The sequence below is a fragment of the Rhinolophus ferrumequinum genome, chromosome 22 (assembly GCF_004115265.2).
Source record: "Rhinolophus ferrumequinum isolate MPI-CBG mRhiFer1 chromosome 22, mRhiFer1_v1.p, whole genome shotgun sequence".
In the NCBI taxonomy this organism is placed as follows: domain Eukaryota; kingdom Metazoa; phylum Chordata; class Mammalia; order Chiroptera; family Rhinolophidae; genus Rhinolophus; species Rhinolophus ferrumequinum.
This window is the reverse complement of record NC_046305.1, coordinates 45,674,842-45,682,325: the sequence shown is the minus strand read 5'-3', so window position 1 is coordinate 45,682,325 and position 7,484 is coordinate 45,674,842. Positions and strand designations below refer to the sequence as shown.

The 7,484-nt window shown below is 49.7% G+C and overlaps 1 long non-coding RNA gene across 1 annotated transcript in view; it reads right to left on the bottom strand.

Moving 5' to 3' along the window:
• Positions 1-7,011: 7,011 nt before the first annotated feature.
• The window catches only part of LOC117014926 (uncharacterized), a 33,305-nt gene continuing 32,832 nt past the window's right edge, over positions 7,012-7,484 (bottom strand). Inside the window, exon 4 of the long non-coding RNA XR_004421646.1 lies at positions 7,012-7,172. This is a non-coding gene — a long non-coding RNA (uncharacterized LOC117014926). The remainder of the gene's footprint in view (positions 7,173-7,484) is intronic.

Here is a 7,484-nt window from a genome sequence, read left to right as displayed (position 1 = left end):
AGAACTTGCCCAGGGATGGGAACTAGAGTTGGCTCAAAATCCGCTTCCATGGCGCTTTGTCCTCTCTTGCGCTCTGACTGCACAACTATTGTGGATTAATTACCTCAGCCTCTCTGGCTTTTTTATTCTCTGTTGGTTTCTGTCTCGTCCCACTGCCCAGATTCTGCACTACAAAAGAAGGCCTAGGAGCTTCCTTGTATTGAAAATACGTATCTTTTTATTGTTCTGTTATATGTTGGTGGAAACAGAAGTATCCACGTGACAGGAAGCCATCAACACTTTCCCTACATCTTTTTCTTTCCAGTCTACACAGCCCCCATGTCTTCCTCTGACCCTCCAATGGCACAGTTCCCAGGGCCTCAAACATTGTGATCATCTTTCTTTTGATATTATCCTTGGATAAGTCTCATCATCTTTATAAAGACGTGCTCATAACTGAACACAATCGTTCAAGTGTGGTTTCACAACACAGAGCACTATGGAATTTTCCATGAAGAAGAAAGCAGTAATGAAGCTGAAGAACGCATTACTTTTACAACATTTTCTTTAAAAAAAAAAAAAAAAGACAGTACAGCCCAATTCAAAACTGGACTTCCAGAGGTGGCCACTACCCTGCACACATAAGGTGAGATGTGAGTAGAATGCTGACGGGTCCTGTCTGAGCTGAGCACTCATAGGCCACCGTGTGGTGTAATCTGGGGGCTCCGAGGGCATCCCCACCTGTCCCACCACCAGGGCACATAGCATGTTACTCAAAAGGCATTCAAAGCAATTGTTCACATGCAGTTATGTCAACAGGAGCATGACACCCTCGGAGCTGGTTATTAATTACTGTCGTAGCTCAAGTTATTTAAGATTTTAATGGCTACCGCCAAAGGAAGTAAGGGAAGATCTGAATTTACCACAGTCAAAATCTGTGTGTACAGGGGGAGCCTGAGGTGAGCGAGGGATAATGAAAGAAATAAAGGATACATCTGAAGGGAATGACAGGACCCTGATAAGGGGACTGGCCCAAGCCGAAGGGCCGCTGGGCAGCACAGCTCGCAGGGTGCACTCAGGCTCTGGGAGGCAACAGGCGTGTATGCAGCTGGCTACTAGAAGTTTCCTGAGCTGGAGCCATTCTTCACTGGGCCGCCAGTGAAGCACACGGCGAGACTGCCCTCTAGCGGGCGGAACGAGCACTCATCACCCCTCAGGTCTGTGTACATCAGCATGGATCGAATGTTCTGTTACCTTCTTTTGTCGTTCCTTTAACAAATACAGGTTGAATTCCCACTATTTGCTACTCACCATGACAGACACTAGGGAGACATGTGAATAAGATATGATCACTCTCTAAGAGCGTTTCAGCCTGGCTGAGGAAGGCGGACAAGTCGTGGTAGGTGTGCGTTTCAAGGATGTTGGGCATGCAGGGGTGGAAGCGGTGGGTGAGAACTGTCCTCCCGAGAGAGGCGACCCTGGAGCTGAGACGTTTGCCCAACAGAGAAGTGGGAATCAGGCCTTCCAGACAGAAGAGCACAAACTGGAGGTGTTCTAGTCCCGTCTGGGACAGAGAAGGTGGGGGTCATGACCAGAGAGGAAGCTGGAACCGGGTAAATTGGGTCAGATCACAGAGGGTTTGGCCTTCATCCTAAAGGTGATAGAAGCCAGAGAGGCATAAATCAATTTTACAGATTTAAAAGGAGCGCGCTTCATGATAAGCTCAAGATCCATCCATGTTGTTGCAAACGGCAGAAGGTAGGAGGTAGGGGGAGGGTAGACACAGTAAAGAGGGTCAACTATGCGGTGATGGAAGGAGAGCTGACTCTGGGTGGTGAGCACACAATGCAGTGGATAGATGATGTGATACAGGACTGTACACTTGACACCTACGTAATTGTACTAAGCAACGTCACCCCAATACATTTAATCAAAAATAAAAATACATAAATAAAAAGTAAAAGTAGTGTTCTGGTCAAAGGAACAGAAGCTGAACTACAAGCAAAAAACAAGGGCCTAAATTGAGGATAAAGATGGAGAGATAGCAAGGAGAAAGAGAAATGAAGGGAAAAGGGTCCATGCGCCTTGGTTACAGATGCGGTGTGGAGAGGAGTCTAGGCTATTTCGCAGCTCCAGGCTTGGGAGGCTAGCTTGACAGTGATGTCATTCATCAAACCAGACATAAAGAGAAGGAGCAGATGAGGAAGAAAGATGGTGACTTCACTTCTGAATGTAGCATTAGATGTGCCTGGGGAACAACCAAGAGGAAATTCTGGGAGATAACTGGCAATTGCCTGCTTAGTCTGGATCTCTGAGAACTGATTTGGGGATTGTGAGTCACCGATAGCATTGGAAGGGGAAATGTCTGGTAGGGTGAACAGTCAACGTGAAGAGAGGAAAGAACTGAGGACAGACAATCAGGGAAAGCTAATTTTAAGAGGAAAGCAGAGTCTGCCTTCCAGGGAGAACAAAAGGAACGAGTGAGATGGAAGAATAACCAGAAAAGAACTGAAGCCACAGAAAAGAGAGTTTCAAGAAAGGTGTGATCAATCTCATCCAAAGGCTAGCAAAGCTGCAAGTCTTGCAATGAGTTAGAGTACATGGAGCTGAGAGGAGGGGTATGGCCTTGCAGACACTCAGCGTTATGGTCTCTCCAGTTTGGATTCTGAAACTATCCATCTCAGCATCCAGGAATACCCAGGTCAAAACTGTCTCAGAGGACACAAACCCTTGGTTTCATAACACCCCTCATGGGACTATGATAAGTATTCAAGAAAATCATTTATGCAGAGCACCTAGTAAATAGCCCAGCACATAGTAGGCACTCAGGAGCTATCTCCTCACCCCCCCCCCCGTGATAATATAATTGGGAAAGTAAATCTAAGGGGATACAGACCGACGGACGATTAGCTGGTGTCTAGGCTGACCAGGTCATGGTCCCCACCACTGAGCTGCGTAACCAAGAGTGGACTCCGGTCAGGTGGACATCATCTCCACGAAGCGGGCACTGTGGTCAGGTGGCTCACCTGTTCAGCTAGGGGTCAGAATTGGATCCTGAAATTTAGACCCATTGCTGACCTCAATGACCCATCACAATAGTGGTATGACGTAGGCATTATCATTGTTCCCTGTTTATAGATGAGGATGTTAGGTTTACAAAGATTCTGTGATTCTCCCACTGCCACACATTCTTTCTGTCATCTTGTCATCGCCAATGTCGCTTTTGAAGATTTAGGAGGACCAGAGAGGAACACACACACACATTCACTGTGCTGGACGGCAGCCACTCTGAGCCGAAGCTCAATCTGTTCTCAGCTCTGCCACTAGCTGATTATCTTGTCCTTAAAAGTCACCACTCAGGGCCTCAGTTTCTCCATCTGGAAATGAGAGGAAACAGTCCTGTGCCTCCTACCTCCCTCTAGGGAGTGGCCCTGATGAGATCATGTCTAGATTGTTGGCTTGGACTGAGGGACGGCCAGGTTCTCTTCCTCAGTCCGAGGGATGTGCCCACTCCGAAGTCCAGAAACATGACATCCCCCTGGTCAAATTACTCACTTCTGAGGCCAAGAACAAATGGGAATTGGGGGTTCTCCACAGTGAGCAGCAAGGAAGTAAAGGTGCAATTTCAAGGAGAAACCTCCAAAAGGAAAGGTGCTAGGCCAACTGGCCAAGTGTCAGTGAAATTCCAGTCTGTAAATTCTCGTGGGGACACTGGGACCTGGGTTCTTTACTTTGCCCTCACCCCTAACTTTAATCCTTCTTCTGATTTAATCTAGCCCCAAGTCCAAGTTCTGAATCCAAACAAAGAAGCTGGGGACATCGTTATTATATATAGTGTAAAGAAACCTCTCTATGGGGATTCCTCTGGAACATTTCACACTTATACTCCATTAATCCCATAGTTCCTTCATCTCTCCCACCAAGTCCCTTCTCTCCCACTCTTACTGTCTGTCCCTTGCCTTCCTTCTACTCTACCATACACACACACACACCCCTAGCCATCCCGAGCTGCCCAAAGGAGTGAACCACCCTGACGGTGTCTCAGCACATCGGCCTACGGAAGCGAACTCATGCGCCCGGAATGTTTCTGATCACCTCTTCACCGAGCCCATCCCTTCCTCAGTCTACCTGCTCCTGAAAACCCACTTCCTCTGGAAGGTTTCATTAGATTAATCACAACAAGCAGTTTCTCCCACCCCACCCTGCCTCAAGCTGTATCCGAATGCTGTTCCCACAAGCTACTTTCTTACCTCAATTATTCACTCATCGCTTTTTCTAACCTCCAAAATGCATTTAACCTTTATGTGTAACGGATGTTTATTCTCTACCAGCAAGTTACATAACTTTCTGACGCCTTCCCATGGTCGTGTGTGTGTGATTACCTCTCGGCTTTGCAGGGAGGCTGAGTTCCCTGTGTGACACCACACGGGCATTTTATAAGAACTTCGTGAAGTGAAAACGAAGATCACATTCGGCAGTTACTCTGTGAGCTGCTCCTATATGCTCATTAGTATATGCTAATTTGGTTGGGGTTGGTGTCGTGAGAGAGCCATTAAAAACTGGAAAGCACAGTCCTTACAAGAAAAAAAATAAATAATATCAATTCCTCACTTGGCTCCATCATTCACTTTATAAAGCTTTCTCATATATTGGCATTTGGTCCCTGTCCCTTTTAGGTAGGCTGGCTGGCAGTCATTGTTCCCACTTTATAGATGAGGAAGTAGAGGTTCGGAGACGTTGGTGGTTTGCCAAAGTCACCGAGTGCCAGAGCAGGGACTCCTGACACCAGATCCAGGGATCGGGGGAGCAAAGAAAGGAATATACCCCGACACAAACACAAACCTCTAAGGGCAATAAACCAAGCTGTAGGTGATGTGCCAAAAAGTATGTACAGATGACGTGTACTAAAGGTTTCGGAGAAGCAGGATGAAGAAGGATCAGCCACAATGGAGGGTCTCAGCGCAGACAGGAGACACGCCTGCAGACATGGCCTCTGGGGACAGCAGCAAGTTGCTGTCCTTGCAGCTACATGTCCTCTGCACTGGGACAGCATCACGCTGCCCACGTCGGACACGGAGAACCGCATTAGTATTCTCTCATAAATCATTTGCTGAGCACAAATAGGAGGAAACAGTTTGATTTTAAGTACCATCTACATCCGGAGGGAAACTGAAAAGAGCAGTTGCTGCGGCCGTGACCCATTCGTCCTTCCACCTGGGCACTGTGTGCTTTCCTTGCTGCTCTGTCCACATCCCATCGCTCGGGCCCCCCACAGCCCTGCCGCCCCACACTCACAGAACCTCCGTGTCGCAACGGAATCTGCAAATACACTTAAGTTACGATCTGCGTGTGTGCTCACGTGAACACTCCCCTCGTCTTTGTTCTCCAGGCCTCGAAGAAGGTAGCTGGGCTAATGCGTCTTTTGTTTGCAGGAGACTGAGACTGGCCATGAGACTGGGTCTCCTCTCACCGTGGGGGTTTCTCAACAGATACGGCACATGGGCACAGGAACCCCAGAGAGCAGGAGACCTGGCATTGGGCAGGAGCAGCCCCCAGAGGTAAGTTCTGGATCCGCAGCAGCCCTGGGGCCCTCAACAGCAGAGTTTGTACGTCTTCCCTCTCATGTGCCACTGGTCACGTGACTGCCTTTCTTCCGTGCCTTCCTCCTGTTTCTCACCCTGAGCGGCTCTGATTCCCCACGCTCTTTGTGGCTTGTCCCCACCTCACAGCTCCTGCTTATCAGAGCGCCAGCCCCTCTCGAATGCCGGCTGGCCTGGGTCCATCCTGGCGCCCCACCTGCCACGTCGGGATCTTGCAGCTTCGGGAGCCCTCAGCTCCACCGCCACCTGATTCTCTGTGTTTCCTGCTTCAGAGCAGTTGGAGGGGGATCTCACCAGGCCTGGCTCATCCTTTCAAACAGGCCAAGTCACTGGCAGGGCTGTGGGTCAGCTGCACGTAGAGCAGATGTCCTACGCATCAGGGGCCAGCCTTTTCCAAAAAAAGCCTTGAGTCCACTCAGGTTCACCTCGCCTTTCTCTCCACAGGCGACCCGAGGTCAGGCCCTTTTCACTTCACACCTGGGACTCCTCTCAGCTGAATCTGTTTCCTGCACTGAGCCAGGAGTTAAACCCTGGTTTTGCCGTGAATGTTTTTCTTTCTCTCAGCCTTTACCTAATTCTCTGGTGCTGTCATTTGCCTATTTCCGCTGTCTAGTTGATTCATCAGCCAGAATGCAAAACCCTCAAGGCCAGGGAGGCTCTCACCTTTCCTCTCTATGACAGAGCACTGAGTATAACATGCCATGTAGGCCAGAGGCATGAATGAACACATGAATTTAGGAAGAAAAAAAGACTGACCATCACTGTCTAAAGCCAGCTAGCCTGCAGGCCCCTGGGCAAATGGCATGTCCCTCTGCCCTGCTCTGCCTCCCCAGGGACCTCAGGCTGCAGGCGACTAAGCCCTCAGCTACTCCAGACAACCAGGTCTGGAGGGTCTGAGAAAAAGGCTTCCTTGTCTTTCAGATTACGCTGCTTGGAGCCCACATGGAAAATTAGCCATCTAATTTGGTTACTGGAACTCAAGCCAAGTCCAGAAAAAAGGGGCTCAGAAGCACGTTAAGAGAAGAATGTCTGGTTTGAGGGAGGCAAAGAGAGGGCCATCCTGGGAAGTCTTGAGCTCAGGCCACAAGCCGGGCCTGTGCTCCAGGCCTGGCCCTGTTGCGACTCCAGCTGTATGCCCCTGGGCAGTCTGTCAGCCGTCATTCACCTCATTAGTCCTCCTTCCCACGTCCCAGGCTTCCTGCAAAAGTCCAACGTAATCATCAATAGAAGCTAGGCGTCCTCAGCAGCAGCCTCATATAGCTGTGCCTGGTGGCTCGGGGTCCCCTGGGGGCTCTGCCATCCAGGACAGACACACTCATCCAGACACACGTGTCAGAAATACAGGCGGGGGTGGGGGGGCAAATCAAAACAAGACACAAACACTCACGTGTATATATCATGTATCCGATGAAGCTGAGTGCTGTTTATTTTGAAATGCAGGGCTGTTTACAGTCCACAGCCCGTACCCTAAGCACACAACGGACGTGAAATGAAGAGGAAGGGTAACCGTCGGCCGCCGTGCGAGTTCCAGGTGCTCAGCGTGCATTACTTCATTTATCCCTCAGAGCAGCCTTGATAGTATTAGCTTCTTTTCTGCAGAGAAGAAAACCAAGTGTGTGGGAAAACTGGGACTTGAGCCCAGGTCTGTTGGACTCCAAAGCTGATACCCGTCCACTCCAACTGGCTTTCCCCAGAACCTCCGATCAGGAAGCGTAGAGGTTATCCAGGCGGCCGCCTGTCCGAGCGGTCCATGAAAAGCGCAGCTGGTTTGTTTCTCTGGTGACGAGCAGCACCGATCACACCTGCACACCTGGGACCATGAGAAAGGTCCCACTAGCCGTGCGGGGGAAGTGGCACCGCCACTGTCTTCATTCACACCCTCGTCAAAGGGACACACATCAGGGC